Source organism: Crocodylus siamensis, unplaced genomic scaffold (assembly GCF_052110815.1).
Source record: "Crocodylus siamensis isolate JL-2025a unplaced genomic scaffold, ASM5211081v1 HiC_scaffold_44, whole genome shotgun sequence".
Classification (NCBI taxonomy): Eukaryota; Metazoa; Chordata; order Crocodylia; family Crocodylidae; genus Crocodylus; species Crocodylus siamensis.
The window spans coordinates 1-21,509 of record NW_028324454.1 but is presented as its reverse complement, the minus strand read 5'-3'; the positions used below and the strand labels follow the sequence as shown (position 1 = coordinate 21,509).

Genomic DNA, 21,509 nt, shown 5'->3' with positions numbered 1-21,509 from the left:
TGGTGGAGTTTACCTATGTTATCTCTGTACCTTGATGTTGACTAAAGTCAGTTGCCAAAGCTGTGGCAATAGGAGGCACAAGAAGATCTGCCTGACAAAGCAGCTGAGAAGAGAATCCCAAGAGGAACAGACCTGCATGTCATCCATTGCAGGTGCTGGATTTCTTTTCTGACTCCTCAGGATGACATTTCTGAGATATGTGGTCATTCAGATCCTCTGGGCTTACTCTTTCCAGGCAGAAGGTAAGGTATGAAAAGCATCAAAATATTCAGTCATTTTGAGTAGTTCAATTGCAAGGCATTTCTTTGGAATAAGTAAGTGTCATCCAAACTAAAAGTGAACTGTGAGTTTGAGTGGGGCTCAGAGTAGAGGGATAATAAAGAACCATGGGTCACAGCAATTATACATTTGTCCTTGCTCAGCTGCTTATTATTGCTCATGTTATTTGTCTGAAACCGTAGATATTCTGGCTTTGTTTATCCTCACTATTATATACAGTACAGGCAGTCCTCGCACTTACGGTGGGTTATGTTCCTGGAAAAGGCGCTGTAAGTCGAAAAGATGCAAGTCGAATCTGATTTTCCCATAGAAACAATGTTATACAAGGGGGGTTACATTCCTGACCAAGGGCCTGATGCCCAACTGTTTATAGAAATGACCATAAACACCATATTTAAATCAGCTCTTAAATTTTCTTTAATCAGAAGGTGAAGGAACATCTTCACCAGGGTCAAGAAACTTATGTGCCAGAGCACGTCAGGAAGCAGATTGTGTGATGTACGGCACTGGATCCTCGCATTTATGGCAGGACAGCATAATGTTTGTGCATTGCCTGAGTTGCTGTCATGCCCTAAGTACGAGGGTCCAGCACCATAAGTAATAGCACGGGTGTAAATGGCAGAGCGCTGTACATGCTAATAACCGTAAGTTGAAATACCATAATTCGAGGCGTGCCTGTTTACTTCTTACTCCCCTATTATCCTCAAGTAACTACTTACAGGCCTGCATGCTTCTATCTGGTACTAAATATGAAGTATCTTATTACACGGTTATTGAAAATTTACCTTACTAGGGCATGACCATACGTCTAGTTACAAAGAAGTAGATGACACACTTTACAATCAGCATATTTTAAACCACATTACCAAATGGGACGCCTTCAAGTTAATGTTTCTTTATGTGTTTCCTTAAAGCTATAAGGCTTATATGGTAACTATTCTTCAACAGCAGCCATAGAGGGTGTGGGTTTTGGAGAAGACTGCTGTTGTCTGTTCTTGTCTGTTGTCTGTCTGTAGTTAACTTTCTGCTCCCTCCCTTGTGTTGGCCTCTGTCACCTCCCCCAGCATTTCTACCCCTTTAGAAAGGGGAAAGGGAGGCTGTTTGAGAGCAAATGAGTTGTGGAGAGGTGCTTAGGCCTAGCTAGCTAATCAATTATGGGTAAGGATCATATGTAACCTGTAAGGTAGAGGCCCACAGGGGAGAAAAGAATGAAGGATGTCATGTTTAGGGATGTTCACTTCAAAGGAAACTGTTTGCTAGGTTGAAATACAGGGATTTTTTCCCTTCTGCCCTCCTGCAGTGCGTGTGCATGTCTCTGTGTGTTTCTGTTTGTGTACATACATACGTCTGCAAAGAAACATGCAGGTGTGCTCACTTGACATATGGAAAGGTATTATTTCCAAGACAGTCTTTGTGGTCTGCTGTAGCAGCCACTGTTTGGGCTCATTCTTTTTTTCTTTCTTGAGGGGTACTTCTTGATGGTAAAGCTGGGGGGTACTGCTTTCAGATGCTCTGAATGCGAAGTGATGCCAACCCATAATATTCCATTTTGCAGCGCTCCAAATGTAAAAGACATGTATTTAAGGTGACCTGTGTGGCTGATTGAGGACTTCTGTAATGTCAACAGAAAAGTCGACTGGCACATGAAGCACCTAACCAGCCCTATGGCACATCACTTTTCCACTTCAGTTTCTCATTCCAAACTCTGTCATTACTACTTGGATAATCTTTCACATTTCACTCTGATTCAAAGAAAGGCTACAAAAACTCGGGTGTTCTTCACAATCATGCACAAGCTACAAAAGCTACAAGATGCAAGACGGCCAGGGTAAGGGTGAATTTATACCCAGCATTGATGTAGACCTTGTAAAGGAACACCTTGAAAAGCTGGACACCTTCAAGTCAGCGGGTCCTGACAGGTTGCACCCCAAAGTATGTAAGGAGTTGGCAGCAGTCATAGGCCAGAAGATTTTCAAGAACTGCTGGAACTCAGGTGAAGTACCTGAAGATTGGAAAAAGGTCAATGTGGTACCCATCTTAAGGAAAGGAAGGAAAGTAGATCCAGGGAACTACAGGCCAATCAGCTTGACCCCAATCCCTGGAAATATTCTGGAAAAAACCGTCAGAGACCATTCTTGACAAGCTGGCTGATGGAAACATCCTGAGCAAGAGCCAGCATGGGTTTGTTGCGGGTAGGTCTTGCCTGACCAATCTCATCTCCTTCAATGACCAGGTGACGTATCACCTGGACAAGGGAGAAGTGATTGACGTCATATATCTGGACTTTAAAACAGATTTGGATCTGGTGTCCCACAATCACCTGTTGGAAAAATCGGCCAACTGTGGCCTTGGCTACACCACAGTCCAGTGGCTGAGGAATTGGCTCTGAGGTCAGGCTCAGAGAGTAGTCGTTAATGGAAATGAATAATGCTGTTACTTCATGACCAGTGGTGTCCCCCAAGACTCTGTCTTTGGTCCTGTTCTGTTTAACGTAGTTTCATAGTTTATAGGGTCGGAAGGGACCTGAGCAGATCATCAAGTCCACCCCCCTGCCATGGCTAGAGAGAGTACTGGGGTCAAGTGACCCCAGCAAGGTGTTCATCTAGCCTCCTCTTAAAGAACCCCAGGGTAGAAGCCAGCACCTCTTCTCTTGGAAATTGGTTCCAGATTCTAGCCGCCCTGACCGTGAAGTAGCGCCCCCTGGTATCTAGCCTAAATCTACCCTCTGCCAGCTTGTGACCATTATTCCTAGTCACTCCTGATAGTGCTTGGGGGAACAGGGCCTTCCCCAATGCCTGCTGGCCCCCTCTGACTAGTTTGTAACAGGCCACTAGATCCCCCCTCAGCCTTCTCTTGTGGAGGCTGAACAGGTTCAGGTCTCGTAGCCACTCCTCATAGGGCCTGCCCTGCTGACCCCGATCATGTGAGTGGCCCTCCTCTGGACCCTCTCCATATTGTCCACATCCCTCTTGACGTGCGGCACCCATAACTGGACGCAGTACTCCAGCTGTGGCCTGAGCAGTGCCGCATAGAGGGGAGTACCACCTCCTTGGATCTGCTTGAGATGCATCTATGGATGCATGAAAAGGTGTGGTTGGCATTCCTGACTGCATCCCCACACTGCCTGCCCATATTCATCTTGGCATAAACAATGACTCCAAGATCCATTTCTGCCTCTGTACTAATAAGAAGGGAGTTCCCCAGCCTGTAGGTATGCTGCTGGTTCTTCCTCCCCAGATGCATCACCTTGCACTTGTCGGTGTTGAATCCCATCCTATTCTCATCCGCCCACCCCTGTAACCTGTCTAGGTCCGATTGCAGCCTATTCCTCCCTTCTAGCATGCCCACATACCCCCACATCTTAGTGTCATCAGCAAATGTGAACAGGGTGCTTTTAACCCGCTCATCCAAGTCACTGATGAAGTTGTTGAACAGTGCGAGGCCAAGGACTGAGTCCTGTGTAACCCTACTGCCCAAATCCGTCCAGGTCGAAAATGACCCATCCACCACCACTCTCTGGGTGCGGCCCTCCAGCCAGTTGGCAACCTAATTGACTGTGTGGGTGTCGACACCACAGCTCCCCAGTTTCTTAATGAGAATGGGGGGAGAGACAGTGTCAAAGGCCTTCCGGAAGTCCAGGAAGACTATGTCCATTGTTACCCCTGTATCTAAGGGTTTGGTGACCTGGTTGTAGAAGGCCACCAGATTGGTCTGACAGGATCTGCCTCTAATGAACCCGTGTTGGTTGCCCCTAAGTATAAGCTCCCCTGCTAGACCCTCGTGGACATGTGCCAGAATAATTCCCTCAAAAATCTTGCCCAGGATCAAGGTAAGACTAACTGGCCTAGGGTTTCCTGGGTCCTCCTTCCTCCCCTTTTTGAAGATGGGAACCATGCCTTAGGTGCACCTCCCCTGTGGTCTAAGGGGGGCCGAGGGGGCCGGGTGGCTGTTCCAGTCCCTGATCAGGAAAATGGAGGCAAAGAAATCGTTAAACATGTTAGCTTTGTCGTCTGGGGTGATGACCAAATTTCCTAGTGTGTCCTGCATGGGCCCCACGTTTCCCTGAAACTTCTTTTTGCCCCCTATGTTTTTAAAAAAGGACTTCTTGTTGTCCTTGATCTGGGAAGCTAGTCCCAGTTCCATCTGCGCCTTGGCCTTCCTGACTGCCCTCCTGCATCTCCAAGCAACCACAGTATAATCTTCCCTGGTGATGGCCCCTCCCTTCCATTGGGTGTATGCCTCCCTTTTATGTAGGAGACATTCCCCGATGCTTTTGGTAAGCCATGGGGGCTTTTGCGCCCTCCTGCCCCCTTTGATCCATGTTGGGATTACCTCCCTTTGGGCTTGGAGTATTGTCTCCTCAAGGAATGACCACTCTTCTTGGACACCTGGCACCCTTCCCATCCCCTCCGGGACCTCAGTGCTTCCCTGACTATTCATCTTAGCTCATTGAAGTCCGCCCTTCTGAAATCTATGGCTTCTGCCCTGCTGTAGGCCTTTGCTAGCTTGCGCGGGATGGTGAATTCCAGCAGGCGATGATCACTATCGCCCGGGTGATCGAGCACCTGCAGATGTTGATAAACATCTTTATCAACAATGTGGATACTGGTGTCAGAAGTGGACTGGCCAAGTTTTCTGAGGACACCAAATAGTGGTAGAAAGTCCACACCTAAGGATAGGCTGGTGATCCAGGCTCACTTGGATAGGGTTAAAAAGTGGGCAGATACAAACCTGATGACATTCAATACCGACAAATGAAAGGTACTCCACCTGGGAACAGGAAACCCTCATCACACTTCTAGGCTTGGCAGTGCTATGCTCACTAGCACCAAGGCCAAAAGAGACCATAAGATGAACATGGGCCACCAACGTGATGTCGCAGCTGGTAAAGCAAACCAAACTCTAGCTTGCATCCATAGATGCTTCTCAAGTAAATCTCAGGATGATATCCTCCCAATGTATTCGGCCTTGGTGAGGCCACAGCTGGAGTACTGCATCCAGTTCTGGGTTCCACAATTCAAGGAGGATGTGGAGAAACTTGAGAGTCCAGAGGAGAGCCACGTGCATGGTCAGAGGTCAGGAGAAGAGGCCTTATGAAGACAGGCTGAGAGTCATGGGACTCTTCCGCTTGGAAAAGCCCAGGCTCAGGGGTGACCTGGTGGCAGCCTATAAGTACATCAGGGGTGTGCATGAAGATCTGGGGGAACGTCTGCTCAACAGAGCACCCCAAGGGATGACAAGGACCAATGGTCAGAAACTCCTCCAAGATTGTTTTAGGCTGACCGTAAGGACAAACTTCTTTACTGTCCGAGCCAGCAAGGCCTGGAATAGGCTCCCTCCAGAGTTGGTGCAAGCACCTACTCTGGAATCCTTTAAGAAGTGTTTGGATGCTTATCTTGCTGGGATCCTTTGACCCTTGCTAACTTCCTGCCCTTGGGGCAGGGGACTGGACTTGATGATCTCCCAAGGTCCCTTCCAGCCCTAATGTCTATGAATCTATGAGTCTCTGAAAAATAAAGCTAGTTTAACCATTCAAAGATCTCCAAGAATCTTAGGGATTGATTTAAATTTTAAGATTTATAAATACCATGAAAATAACAATCTGTTCCCAGTGAAAAACATGATTTCATCTACCCCATGTAGAAAATTGTCCTTTATAGATTTCATCTACCCCATGTAGAAGATTGTCCAAATAAGTCTCAAAGAATATCATAAAGGCATGCGCTATACCTGAAAACATAGACAACTACTAGAATAATGTATAGTCATAAGTAGCACCCTATAAATAGACTGTGAAAATCATTAATGGTGCTGTCTTCCAGGTATAGCCGAAGGTACAAGAAAAACTGTAGCTCCCTGTACTGCACTGACACAGTAAGAAACAATCTCTGTCCCGAAGAGCATGAAATCTAAATAGGTAAGATGAACAGTGTGAGAAAAAGGCACAGGAAGTTCAAGAGTTTATAGAAGAAATCCATGGCAGAGTCAGGATGGAAAAATGGTCCTTGACCCCCAGTCCTGTCCTTTAGACCACTGTATCTCCACAGTAAATCCCAAAAGGCCATTGGGAACTGGACAAGAGTCATATGGTATTGAACCATTTATGACAGCCTTAAGAAATAGGAATCCAGCAACCCTACTCCTTGCACATTCTTTACTTTGAACTAGGGCTCACTAACTTGGTCAGTTTGAGAAACACAGGTGAGACTGTATTACCTCTTGCAATTACATGCACAATGGGTACATCAACATGCACAAATAAGTGGAAATACATTCAGTGTGCATTAAGGTAATGCACATTAAGTGATATTTAGCAGGTGTCTGCATGTGCAGAGCCTCCAGTGCTGCCATGTGCCCCTGTGGCCATTGGGGGGAGTCCTAGCCTTCTGCCACATGGCTGCCACCACTTGGAAGACATGTTGAAGCCAGACCTAAGTGCCAGCACTTGGCAGCCATCTTGGAAACTCTGATCCCTGGCCGGTTCCTACTCTGCCCAGGAACTGCATGCCCAGCACAGGGGCAGCATATGGCACCTCCCTCTTTTCCCACCCTGCCTCCCTGTGCCAGGGATGATCCAGCCCCTGCCCTCACAATTCCCACCCCCGTTCCTCCTGCTTCCCCCCTCAAACAACAGTGCCCCTCCACCACCCTTCCCACCCACCAACAATAAAAAGCCTGCTTACAAGTGGGCAACTATATACAGGTGGGAAACTATATACAATAATTTGGATCTTCAAGCCCAGGTTGGGGAGCTATGCAGGGGGAAAGGAGCTAGGGGGCAGAGTCCCAGGGCAGTTGTTCAGCACCCCAGCTCCTAGATGTTCCCCCATGGACCCAGAGGCTACAGTGACCCCTGCAGTGGTGGCCTTATGTGCAGCAGGGTCTTCATCCATGTGGTGTTGGGGAAGTGGTTGTGGCTCAATTGGGAGGTGGCAAGGCCAGCATAGATGCCGGGCTAGGGGGTGGGCAGGAGGTGCCCAAGGATCTCCTATCAGGGCCAGGCAGGAGCTTGCTGTGGGGTGGTAGATGGGGCCCAGGAGCCCTGTGGGGCCATAGACAGGTGCTAGGCAGTGGGGGACATGTATGTAGGCACCAGGGCCAGGAGGATGTCCATAGCCTAGTGGTCGGTGTCCTCCTGCTGCCAAAGCTGCTCAAGGTGCTCCCAATCCAAGGCCTCCATACAGGCCCAGTGGTCCCTCTGTGACCGGTCCTGTGCCTCTGCCCCAGCTATGTCCTCCTCACATCATGATTTTCCACAACCTCCTCATGCGCCTGCTCCCTCACCTCCTGCTCCTCAGCCACTGCCACCAGCTGCTGGAATAGGAGAGTCTAGTTCCTAGTACACCACTGGTACATTGCTGGGCGGCTCCAGTGGTGGGTGGCAGCAACCCAGAGACCGCAACACCACTGGGTGGGGCTGGTGGATTCTCTCCTGTGCCCAGATGCTGGTCCTGCAGAGGTAAGGGACAGGAGCCTTTTGTGAGAGCTTGCAACATTTCAGAGATAAGATGCTCTACACCAGGAGTTGTGCACTTCCTGGCCTCAGATCACAGGTTGGCCATGCATGGGTGTCCAGGGACCATTTTAAGCGGGCTGGGAAGGCAGATACATATTAAGGTGTATTGGAGCCCTGGAAAAACACAAAATTGGAGGCCCCCTCCCTGCCTCCAGCTAGGCTGCAAGCAGGCGATGGGCCCCTTACTCTCCAGGTGTTGGCAGGGGAGGCTGGGTGTACCCTGCCACGCTGGGGATGGGGGGGCACATGCCCACCTCCTCTCCCTGCTCCCTGCCCCCCAACCCCCTTCCCCACCATAGTCAAATGGTCCCACACACATGCACACACACACAGGCATGCACTCTATTCTCAGTCATTCTCTGCATGTGGACACACAGATACAAAAGCACTCTCCCTGCCATGAACACAGACCACAGACTCATGCACACAGAGACACATAGACACAGACACACACAGATGCACACACAGAGGTGAACATAGCTTGGGCTCCCCCCTGCTGCCCTACCCAGGGGCTTCCACAGCCAGGTTGGCATGGCACAGCAGGGAACAGTGCAGCCATGCAAAGAAGCTGCTTGTTGCTGTGAGCTCCATGCTTCCCCAGTGATGTGCAATTTACCTGCACAGCAGCTTTGAGGGGTGGAACCATGTGCCGCCACCCCTGCTGCAGCCACACATGCAGAAGGTGCATCGTGAGGGCAGCATGGAGCTTACAGTGACAAGCAGCTTCTCCATACGGATCTACTATTCCCTGCCATGCCAGGTTACACCTGCTGGGCTGCAGAGGCCCCAGGCTAGAGCAGCAGGGTGGGAGCCCAAGCCCACATCCTGTACCCACCCCTGCCCTGTGCACAGATATGGGGTGTATGGGTCCCTTCTGCCTTCTGGTAGTGCACATAGCAGTGGGAAGCTGAACCAACTCCCACCTGCCACCTTGATGAGACCCCCATTGCCCCATCCCACTCCCTGCTGGGGCCCTACAGCTGTGCATTGTGGCCCTGAGCCCCAAACCCCATGCACCTCCTGGCTGGGCAGCAGCCCAAGTTCAACCCAGAACCCTTCCCACCTCCTTCCCTACAGGGACTCAATTCCCCCTCCCCCCAGTCCCTCACTTACCTGCAGAAGCTGCTTTCCAGGCTGCCTGGGGTCATGCAGCACCCCATGGCACCCACTGCCTGACTGCCTTCCTCCAACTCTGCCAGCCTGCAGAGCTAATGCCAAAACTCCAAAATCCATGGGCTTGTCCAGTAAAATACGAAATCCATGTTTACCTCCAGTAAAAGGCAAAATCCATGATTTACACTGGGATTGTCAACCAGGGGTACACATACCTTAGGGGTTACATATGGGTGGGCAGGGACGGAGCACCACCACCTCCCAGGAGGAGGGGTGGGGTGGGGCGTGTGCAGTGGTGCCTCTCTGTGGGGCAGGGAAGCTCACGCGTGGTGGCTGCCACTGCCACCGCCACACCCCAGCCCAGTAAGTTTCCATGCCCTGCCCCAGCCCTGCTCCTGGGAGATGGCCATGGTTGATCCCTGCCCACCCATGTGCCATTCCAGTCTCTCTGCTTCATGTCTGGCCACATGCTAACCCCTCCCCGCTCAGGGTTCAGCCACACCCCAATCCCCCGCCTTTTGGAATTGGGCCGCAAGCTAACCCCCCCACTTGGCATTTGGCCATGTGCTGGCCCCTTTCTCACTGGCTTGGTGTCTGTCTGAGTGCTACCCCTACACCCCTGCTTGGCGTCTGGCCACCAGGGCTACTTAGCCTGATAAGGTTGAAAACCCATGGTTTACACCATTTTTCTATGGAAAACCTGGATCTCTGCTTATCACCTTTCATTAACATAACCAATCATTTCATCCTTCTGATTCAGGTTGTTATGCCAAATTCAGTTAATTTGAGCTGGTAACAAAACCATTTCTATGTAATGTTAGAAGAAATACTCAGAGTGATAAAGAAAAAATACAATATAATGAGCACTATAAGCTCTACAAAGACAACTCAAGGTCAGCTGATAAAGAAAATAAGACGTTAATTAGGCTATAAAAACCCTAAGTAATGATTAAATAAGGCTGAATATAAACAGTACCACTCTAATTCACCACTATATAAGCAGGTTCAACTTTAACGCATAATGTATGACAAGCTACCCTAACAGAGTGATCAATCCATCCACCTGAAGTGGTGGTTTTAGCACCAAGCCAAAACCTCCACCTGTCCACAACTGGTGTGATCCTTTCCCACATGACATCACCCCAAGCACCCATTAACATCCTTATGTCTTACTGAGGCCTACCATGTTTGCTGCAACACTGTAGTGAGAAGAATGGTCACCCAGCTTTGTAAACTGAAATGATCCAGAAAATATTTTCCTTGGATGTTATCCGTTGGCCCTTGAAATGAACATGTTGGACCTCATTGTGATCTGGGCTGAGGAAAGAATCATGACCATTACCACTAAGGGCATGGAGGTAACCAACACACCATGTGGTTCATGAAGACATTAGAGTCCAGATAGTGGCTTGGGGGCTACAGTGGGTCTGGCTGTGAGTCTGCACTAAGATTAAGGGCCAGAAGTTGCAGTATATTTGGGGCACAAGCACCAACAAGGACTTGGGTAGAATGGGATCCATGTTCTGCTACCATGTTCATCTGTAAGGGATACTTGAGACATCCCATACTGTTGCTCTCCATCACACTGTGCAGTGCACACTCTTGGGCCCAAAGCAGTGAGACAGCAGTGACAACAACAATGAGCATGCCTTTGAACATGAAGGAAATGGCCATGGCGGAGCATGAGGATATATTTTTTGTGGACTTGTTCCCCAGCTAGGTTCCAAAACTGACCCAAACCATGACCCAAACATGGACCCAGGACACACAAGATGGGAACAGTTTGGACAAGCCCTTCATTGAGTAGATGGAAACGGACAACCTGCCACCAACTGGCAAAACGTTTTAGCAGCTCTGAGGTACAGGGTGCCTGGTGGTGTGTTCAGAAGCCCAGGAAATTGGGGGTGATAACAGCTCAAGAATGACTTGGGAGTCAGACTAGTAGAAATTCAAGTCTGAATTACACAGCCTATGAAAATATACGAATGCAGCTAAAATATAGTTTAATATACTGAATTCAGAGAAATTTAAACTCTTCCCTTTCAATAAAGAAGTATACTTTCTTTCAGCTCCTTTGTGCTGCTTCTGTATGTTGCACAAGCTGCGGCTCGTTCTCTGGAGGCACGCAGAGATCATAGACACACAGACATTAGTCGGCAGAAAGGATTTATTTGCTTGCAAGCAAGGCCAGAGCGGAGCTCTGCGCTCAGATCAACTCTGACCCCTAATTGTGTTTGCAAGCGGCTTTTATCTCTCTCAAATTTCCTTGACGCGTGCGTAGATACAGAAGTTCCTGCAACTTACTCCCGTATCATATAAACATACATGTAATTACATCGTTACATACATTGCATGTATAGTATAATTAATTATTTGAGTAGGCGGGGCGGAGAGGTAAATATGCAACAGCTAATTAAGCATGCTCAGTACTACTGCAGTTTGCAAGAGTTCATCAAGAGTTTACTCCCTTAGGCTATGCAGTTAAATTCCAGCTTGAACTAGTTTAGTAGTTGATATGCGAAAAGTCGAAGAAGGAGGGGGAAGCGTGCTTCCCTTATCAAGAGCAAGTCAAACTGTGCAATTCTAACAATATTCCCCCCTCAAGATGCTTTCTGCTTCCCATTCCTATTTAGACAGATTAAGATAATTGCGAGGAATCTTTCTAAGAACCATAACTTTTGCTGCAGTCTGCGCTTTGAGGGGGACTGTCGCAACTCGCATTCCTTCAACTGTGGTCGTTATCAATCTTATGAACCAGGGAATAAGGCAAGGAATAAAAATCAACCCAGCCAGAGCACACAGAAATACAAACTCTACTTTCTTCTACCAGGCTCCCCTAAGCAGATTAGACCACCAGTCCCCGTCTCATGTGTTTTTCCATGTTTGTATTCGTACATGGGCTATTTTTTTTTAAATTTCTTTGGCAATCTCTAATCTGCTTTTCTGTTATCATTTATTTGGAGACAACAATTAGAAAGGTTGAACTTTCTGCAGACTCCGCCATCCTCTGCGAGTAAATAGTTTAAGGCTATTCGATTTTGGTATATGGCTTTTCTCATCTGAGAACTCTGTCTGGCCAGTAACTCGAGAGCAGTGGCAGTTTGGTTAGTAATTATTTTTAAAACTGCCTGCAACCTGATAATTCTATTTAACCTGTATATTGCTGTTCGGTATCCCCAACTTCTATCATTGGCCCATGTGGCCAGTCCATAATACTCAATAATCCTTTGAGGGGGCCATTCATCCTCTTTCCACTTTTGGGAGCCACCCTGTGTTAAATTTACATCAATATTTTTCTTGTTCCTTTTCCAATCATCATACAAAGAGATCCCCAACTTATTTCCAACCTCAAACAGCAATAAAAAGAAAGCTGGTATAATCACCCCAATGTAGCAGGTTCCTACCCACCCTTGTGGTAGTATTGTATAGGCCCGTCGTCCGCAAATCCAATAATGTCCTTTTAAAGCTCTATTTTCTCTATTAGTGGCATTTGGAGGGGCCCAACCATAGGGCATCTCAGGAAACCCCAAGCCCCCTCCCGGACCTAAAGGACTAGCAGCTGTGAGGTTTTCGCCCATCCTGGGTATTGTTTGTACAATCTGTGAAATTACTACTTTGATTTGTGGCACTCCAGAACTTATTAAACCACGCAGTTGTTCCATTAGGGTGCTGCCACACTAGCCGATCATAGCCTGAGCTGTTAGGATAAGAATTCTGTTCTGATTTTGTAAGGTTCATCCACTGCACCTTCAAGGTCCATGCACAATGGCTATGTCCTAAACTCTTTCTTGTACCATTATTACTGATGCAATATTCCCCCAGTGCTACCTGGGAAAGGTCCCAGCTATGGTTTTCATCCCATTCCTGACTAGTATTTCTAACATCTCCCTTACTACTCACTAGCCACTTTGGGGCCAGAGGAAAAGCCCTCCAAGGCTACCGTCCTCCGACCTTCTGGAGTCCCCCATAGGCCCAGCAGTTGGTGAGATTGAAGGTACCTGCAATTCTTTCCATCATGTCAACATATAAATTTGCTTCTGGGGGAGCAATTGAGGGGGACGGGGATATAGAGTGACGGCTAGGGCTGCTCGATCCTGCCTCCTTTACTACATAGATAACAACAAGGCATATTAAGACTCTTGCCATATTCTCTCTCTCTTGAGATCGAATACAGCCTAACCTCTTCTTTTGTTATTTCCTTATCTGATTTTCTGGACTCTGACTAAGCCGCCTCAGGCGCACTTGGAGGTCACCAGTAGTTTCACAGCTTCACCTGCTGGCTTCTTGTTCCGAGGACGGCTCAGCCTCCGGAGTGAGCTCGTCCTGGGAGCTGGTGTCTTCTGACGCTCGTGGATGTCATTTCACACGGCTATGGTGTATCCAACGGTCATGGCCGGCAATCTTTACAGCGGTGTGGGTTGTTAAAAGTACCTGGAAAGGGCCACTCCACCGCTCAGTCAAAGGTTCCTTTTTCCACCGCTGCACCAAAACCCAGTCTCCCGGGTGGAATTCATGTACCTGAACGTCTAAAGGCAGACGTTGAAAGGAGGCTGCATACCTGTGAAGAGAAGACAAGACAGACTGCAAAGCAATAACGTACATGTGAAGCTCGCTATTATCTAATTTAAAAGTTACGTTTTCTCGCATCCCAGGAGGTAAGACCCGAGGAGGCATGCCAAACATAATTTCATATGGGGTTAATTTGATGCCTCGTCGGGGAGTGTTTCGAATGCAAGTAAGAGCTAGCGGCAATGCCTGAGGCCACTTAAGGTGTGCTTCAATACAGATCTTGGTGAGTAGAGTTTTTAAGGTCTTATTCATGCGTTCCACTTCTTCTGAACTCTGTGGTTTCCATGGTGTGTGTAGTTTCCAAGTGATCTTGAGGGCTTGTGCGACTTCTTGAACTACCTTTCCTACAAAGAGTTGTCCTTGATCCGACTTGATGGAGTCGGGCAGAGAATACCAGGGAATGATCTCCTGCAACAGATACTTCACTACTGTAGCCGCAGTGGCAGTCCTGGTGGGCCGTGCCTCGACCCAACCGGAGAGCTGGTCTACCATGACAAGTAAAAATTTATGATGTCTGGATCATGGGCAAAATCAATCTGCCATGCTTGTCCAGGGTATGCCACCCAGGGTCTACTTCCCATTGGCACAGGAGGTTTCGTTCGAGGGTTTACTTTCTGACATGCGATACACCTGGTAGCAATACGCTGAGCTTCTACATATAGCCCTGGGGCTACTGCTTGGCAGACCACTAGATTACCCGTAGCCAAGCCTCCTATATGGGTACTTGCATGGAGCTGGTGCAGCACCTCCCGAAGCAATGGCCTAGGTATCATGACTCTCCCTCCATACTACCTCATCCAAGGTTACCGCTGCCCATCCTGTTCATCTTTTTCCATCGATGACAGAGCTGTAGCCGTCTATGAAATATTCAGCATCTGGGTTCTCAATTGGGTCCTCAGCAAGATCAGGTCGCACCTGTGTGGTCTGATTCAGGACCTCTAGGCAGTCATGCATTGGTCTCCCTTGTCCCAGCAGCAAGGTTGCAGGGTTCAAGGCTGTGGTATGTTTGAAAGTAAGTCCTGGATTAGAGAGCAAAAATATCTCATATCGTGATTGTTGAGAAACTTTCCCCCCTCAGTCCCTAGAATCTGGGGAACTCCATGTGGGGTGTGTATTTCCATGTCTGCACCCATGACTATCTTCTGGGCTTCTTCAACAACCACTGCTGTGTCTGCCACAGCCCGAAGGCAGGCTGGCCACCCGAGCGCAACTGGATCTAGAACCTTTGAGTAATATCCCATGGGTCTCCAAGTTGGGCCTGATGGTTGCGTCAGCACCCCGGATGCAACCCCTCGATTCTCATGAACATACAGTCGATATGGCTTTTTATCATTTGAGATGGCCAGGGCAGGGGGGTGGGTTAATGTTGCCTTAAACAAATCAAAGGTGTGCTGCATTTCTTTAGTCCACTTCCATTCAGTGAGACTCTCCTTAGTCAGGGAGTCATACAGTGGTCTAAGCCTTTCCAGCATAATCTGGTATCCATAGTCGACAGAACCCAGTTAGCCCTAGGAATGCCCGCAGCTCCTTGACTGACTTAGGTGAGGCTAGACCTTGGATTGCCTGTATGCGGTCCACACTCAGGGCTCTGACTCCCTTTGAGAGCTTATATCCCAAAAATGTAACTTGAGGCTGACATATTTGGGCTTTCTCTCTAGAGACCTTATATCTTTTTTTTCTAGAGTGTTTAGCAGTGATCTGGTGACTTCCTCGCAGAGTTGCAAATTTGGGCTTGCAACCAGCAGGTCATCCACATACTGGAGGGGAGTCACTGCGGGGTGTGATCCCTTCCACTCCTCCAAGTCCTTCTGAAGGGCAAGTCTGAAAATATGGGGGGCTGCTATGAATCCTTGTGGGAGAACCGTCCACATGAGCTGGGCTTTATGGAAAGTATCTGGGTCCTCCCATTCAAAAGCGAACAATTTTTGGCTCTCTTGGTAAAGGGGAATGGAGAAGAAAGCATCTTTCAAATCTAGCACTGAGAATATTTCAGCTCCCCCCAGTACTTGTGTCAAAATCGTGTGTGGGTTCGGGACTACAGGGTGGTCTGAAAGAACCTTCTTATTTACTGCTCGCAGGTCTTGGACCAGTCTGTATGAGACCCCATCTGCCTTTGGCACTCCAAGAATGGGGGTATTATATGGTGAGGACCCTTCCACTAGCCATCCGTACTTCTTGTATTTCTCTATTAACGGCTTGAGTTCAACCCTGGCCGCTCGGCTGAGTGGATACTGCTTTACCCAAACGGGCCCTCCCCATCCTTGAGTATGATCCTTACCGGGGAGACCGACTTAGCTCGCGCAGGGGTTCCATCAGCCCATACCGAAGGGTCTACTCCAGTCATGTGATCTTCAGAACTTACTACAGGGCGTCAGTCCTCCAGGAGAGTCATCTGATAGTTCGAGCTCTGCTTGACAGGTAACTGGACCACCATCTGGTCGTCTCTGAAAAATATCTCAGCTTGCAGTTTTGTGAGTAGGTCTCGTCCAAATAGCGCAACCGGGCAACTTGGGGAATATACAAAGGAGTGCTCAAGCAAATGGTCTCCCACTTTGGTGAGGAGTGGCTTACAAACGGAGAGTCGGGATTGCGTTCCCTCAATCCCTTCCCCAAGAACATGCTGTTTGCTAGTTCCTGCACAGGGTGGGTTTTCTGGAATCATTGAAAATGTAGCCCCAGTATCAACCAAGGCTTCAAAGTCTCTGCCACCAACCCTAATAGTTACCATGGGGTCTTCTCGGGCTCCAACCCGAAGGGTAGTGGTCTTAGATCCCTGTCCCCTTCATTCTGTGTCTTCACCCTTTTCCTCTGCCCGCATGAGGTAACCCCTTGGTTCACCCTCTCTCTTCTCCTTCAACTTTGGGCATTCCCTCTTCCAGTGTCCTACAGTAAGCACAAACGTCTGCTCCCACTCTTCCTCCTTTCCCTTTCTGTATCCCAGTTTTTCCAGGGTTACCTCCAGTTATAGCAGCCGCCAGCACTGCCATCTGTCGCTGAGCCTTTTTATCCTCTTTGCGCTCCTGCGCTTGCTCACGATTCCCGTATACCTTATATGCGATTTCCACCAGCTCTGAAATCAGTTTCCCAGGACCTCCCTCAGGTTTCTGTAGCTTCTTAAGAATATCAGCAGCAGATTGACCAGTAAACATAAGATTTATCATGCGTTGATTATCTGGGGCTTCTGGATCTAGGTCTGAAAACTTGCGGAACGCCTCATACAGCCTCCCGAGGAAGGCTAAGGGATCCTCTTCTTTTTTCTGTCTCACTTCATACAATTTAGACAGATTAGTGACCCGGGGCACTGCCTTTCCCATTGCTTCCACTATAATCCCCAGATACTGTGCACTCAGCTCTCTTCCTGCTGCAGTATGATTATCTCATCTCAGTTCCTCAACAGGGCAGGTATCACGCAAGGCATGACCGGCAGCTCCCTCCGCTTCTAACCTGGCTGCTGCAATGTGCTCTGCTCTCCCCAGTACTAATCTCCTCTCCTCAGGGGTCAGGAGGGTCTGGAGCATCATCTGGACATCAGCTCAAGTGGGTCGATGGGTTTGCCCAATGGATCGTAAGAAGTCCCTCATCTTTTCAGGGTCTTCATGAAAAGAGGGGCTCTGATTCTTCCAATTGAATAGGTCTGAGGTACTAAATGGGGTGTAGACAAAAGTTGCATCACCCCTCTCTCCGATAACCTCTCGCATCGGGCAGTTCAGCATCGGCCATGATTCTACAATATTGCGCAAATTATAGCCCTTATTCCCCGATTCAGATGGGGCACTTGGCTGAGGCACTCGCTCTGAATCATTAGGTATATTTTGAGACGCTGGTGGTTTCCCTGAGGGAGGGAGTGGTGGTGCAGAAGGACTGGGTCCTGGGGAGGTGTCTGATTCATCCTCGCTACCTGTCGGAGTGACCGGAGAACGAGCCCGATACCCGGCTAATTCAGGATCCCCCCCTCCCTCATTAGACTCGGGGAGTACAGGCGGTCCTCCTTGGGTCTTTCCTTTAACAACTATCACGTGAGATTTTACTAAGCATTTCTTAATCCAAGGTGGCTGATCTTGGGCCACTCCTAACCAACAGTCTATGTAAGGGAACTGATCTCAGTGTCTCTCTTGCATAACTACCCCATGGACGGCTGTCACTTCTTTTACTACAAAGGATCCTTTCGGGGTCCAGTGGACCCCGAATGTTGGCCACTCAAGTTGACAAAACTTAACTAAATCATCCTTTTTCATCTTTATCCCATAAGCCGCCTGCTTTGTAAATTTCCTAAAGTTCCGTAAAACACAACCCAGAGGAATACTTGAGTTTTCTACATAGGAGCTACCCGCCCCCATTTTAATGCCCACAAAAGTGCATTCAACGCACACTAAATACCAGAAAGCATGCACCAAAAGATCCGAGCCAAAGACTGTCCGCAAAAGTGCGTCCCACGTACACCAAATACCGGGCCAAAAGAATCCCCGGAACAAAACTAAATCGAACAAGTCTCTTTTGTCCCCAGATCCAAAAACCAAATTGGGCAAGGGAATTCGTATACTCACTCAAGTATCCTAGAGATCTCGATTGGAATGCCGGAATGTGTGTCTGGCGTCCTCAGAAACCGAGAATTATACACAGGTAGCCTTTAACCTCCCGGGTACCCTGACTCATGTCTCAAACCCCCGGGCGAGCCCAAAAAGGCGGCTCGGTGCGCACTCCCCGTGGCGGCAGGGACGATCTTGTCACTGGGTCCCAGGGTGGTCCAGGAGGCTCCTGCCTGGCTCGCCAAATTGTTGAACAAGCTGCGGTTCATTCTCTGGAGGCACGCAGAGATCACAGACACACAGACATTAGTTGGCACAAAGGATTTATTTGCTTGCAAGCAAGGCCAGAGCGGAGCTCTGCGCTCAGATCAACTCCGACCCCTAATTGTGTTTGCAAGCGGCTTTTATCTCTCTCAAATTTCCTTGACGCGTGCGTAGATACAGAAGTTCCTGCAACTTACTCCCGTATCATATAAACATACATGTAATTACATCGTTACATACATTGCATGTATAGTATAATTAATTATTTGAGTAGGCGGGGCGGAGAGGTAAATATGCAACAGCTAATTAAGCATGCTCAGTACTACTGCAGTTTGCAAGAGTTCATCAAGAGTTTACTCCCTTAGGCTATGCAGTTAAATTCCAGCTTGAACTAGTTTAGTAGTTGATATGCGAAAAGTCGAAGCAGGAGGGGGAAGCGTGCTTCCCTTATCAAGAGCAAGTCAAGCTGTGCAATTCTAACATGTACTTCTGTGGATCTCAAGGTCACAGGGCCAAGAGGAGGCAAGCTCCTTCCCACTCCAAAAACTTTAGACTTGCTCTGTCTCCTCTCCTGAGGCTTTTGAGCAAGCAGGGCAATAAGCTCCCCGTTTCCAATCTCTACAGGAATGAATGGATGCTGCTGCCAGTGTCCACTCCCAGTCCTTTGAGGCCTAGTCAGGAGGACAGGAGCAGATCCACCAACCTCTAAATCAAAAGTCAACAATAGAGGAAGTCCATAAGCAAAGAAGAAACTGAATCCTTCTTTCTTCTCTTGTGAAAATGGCAGTGACGCCAGGGACAGAAATGCATTTTGCTCTTGCATTTGAGAGTTGTACTGTACTGCTTGTCCTTGGTGCACAGGAATTGTAATGATCTGATACTGTAGGTAATCTTACATCAAAGTCTTCCTATTACATAGTTATTAGAAAACATTTTGGGGGAGTAAAGCATAGCAATATATGCCTTAAACATTTTTTCATCATTTTAAAAGAAAATATCTCATAAGAGGATTTTTTTTAATTTTCCAAACATTTTAAATTTTTCTAATTGTTTGACCCCCCACCTAAAGTCCTCAGAAAAAAATAGGAAAAAACCATGTTTTTTCGGAATGATTCTGTTTTTTCCTGGGCCTTCACATCTCTAGGTTGATGGCTAAGGCAGGTAAGTCCTACCTAAGTTTCTCAAGGGCTGAGACAGGGTTCTCAGTTCCTTATTCAAGGGTTAAACAGGTCATGTAAATCACGGGGTGGAAATGCAATTCACAGCCCTACTCTGCAACTGGGCCACATACTAATGACTACTTGTAGCCCATTCTGCCTCCTCCTCTGTGGATGCCCTGCATGCGCTAGGGTAAGTCAGTGTATTTCAGCCTACTTGCAGCTCTGCTTGACTTCTGGGTGAATTCGGCATGCCTTGGGACAGGCTCAGCAGAGTGGGATCCAATCCCTGAAACAAATTTCCAGTGCACAAACATACAAAGATGTACAATCACAGGCTTTTATTTATGTGCATATAAGGCCCTGCATTCCAGCTCCCCAGTGTGGATATCATCAGTGTCAGACCCATATCCTGCTGTGTGGGTCCCAGGAGAGGAGAGGTTTGTTAGCAGGGAACGCTGTCATCTTTTGGGGTGTCACCTTTTAGGACACTAGCTATCTCCTTCACTGTAGGGAGAACCCCACCAAAAGTTGGATTTCTGTGTATGGGCACAAGCAGTACCAGTCAGAGGAGCTGCTGAGAACTCTTAAGCAGACTTCCGTGGCTCTGGATTACCAATTCCTAGAAATGTCATGGGTACAAGAGAGGTGCTCAGGGAGGATCCAGGAATTGGCCCTCCAGACTCAAGCCTCTACCCATTTGCAAGGGAGTCAAGCAAGCCCTTGCTGGTACTGCTGTGGAGTCATGAAGTTCTTTTTTGACAAGGGTGGCTATTGCCATGGAAAGGGCAGATGATGTCACAGATGAGCAAGTTTCCACCTACTCTCTATCCTGTTTACTTTATGCCACTGGGCTCTAGGGATGGGGTACACACTGAGACCTCCAAACCTTTGGGGTTCTGTCCTTGAGTCACATTTTGGGCAGAGATCGGTGGGGTGGTAAACAGTTTTATCTTTATTAGGAGCAGGATTCAGCAAGTCGCATGCTCACAGCTTGCAGGGAGAACTACAACTACTCACCACCACAAACCACACCCACAGGGCACCAGTGGGAAAGTCTGAGTCCTCCCACTGCTGGCCCCTTAAAGGTACATTCCATATACCACACTCTCCCCCATTTGACCACAAGCAATGGGCCCAGTTTCATGCAAACATGGGCTGCCATGGGCACTGGCCATCACCCCACTTCCCTACCCCTCCACTTCTCTCTGCCCAGCAACTTTCACCAAATGTTCAGTGAGAGTATGAGGCAGGTGCCTAGGTGCACTGTGTTCACTCCTCCCCATACTTCGGCTGCTGAAGATGCCCAGAGCTTTGCACTCCTCCATGTGGCTAGATGACAAGCAGGCATTGGAGGTCTGAGGAGCAATAAATTGTGGAGCAATAACCTTTGCAATTTCCTGCTGCCTCCTAATGGCACATGTAGATGTGTCCCCAAACTCCTTAATTTGGTTAATGCAGCTTCCAACTTATAAAGTGTAAAACTGGGGAGAAAAAAAGACTTGTGAAAATTTGCAACATAATTATTTCAGTTTCTTTCATGTATCTCATAATAGTTTATTTTAAACCTCCATTTTTTCCAGTGCAACCTTGTGACTACCCACAGGTAGAAAATATCGAATTAAGTGGCTATTATCAAAGCAACAGAGAACGAGCCTTTCCAGCACAGATAGGCTCATCAGTGTACTACAGCTGTGCCAATGGTTATGTAACTGCTGTGGCGCTGTGGCAGAAAGCCACCTTGTTTCTCCCCAGAATCTCTGCCCTGTGACACTGTGACTAAAATCTCTGAGCAGCAACCATTTGATTAGGGTGGGTCAGCACGGAGGGGACCACACCCTGGCCGGTCTCTTTAGGTAACTTGAACTGGCTGCATTCCTGAGGGAGGGGGGAAACCTGCTCCCTCTGCCTACTGACTTGCATCAGTTACCTAGGTGGGGGGTTTCTACCTGGGGACCTGGAATCTGCCTGGTAACAGGTGACGTATTTCAAATTGGTTGGCTGACAGCCAACTGGGGCTGACCTCCACTGGACCAGGTGAATGAAGTCACAGGGGCTATATAGGTTGGGAGGGAGAGGAGGCTC

The 21,509-nt window shown here is 48.3% G+C and overlaps 1 long non-coding RNA gene across 1 annotated transcript; it reads left to right on the top strand.

Annotated features, from left to right (window-relative positions):
* The first annotated feature begins 84 nt into the window (after nt 1–84).
* LOC149851906 (uncharacterized) lies at nt 85–21,134 on the top strand. Its single transcript, XR_016439500.1, has 3 exons — nt 85–242; nt 20,387–20,512; nt 21,008–21,134. It is a non-coding gene; the product is annotated as an uncharacterized LOC149851906 (long non-coding RNA).
* The last annotated feature ends 375 nt before the right edge of the window (nt 21,135–21,509 follow it).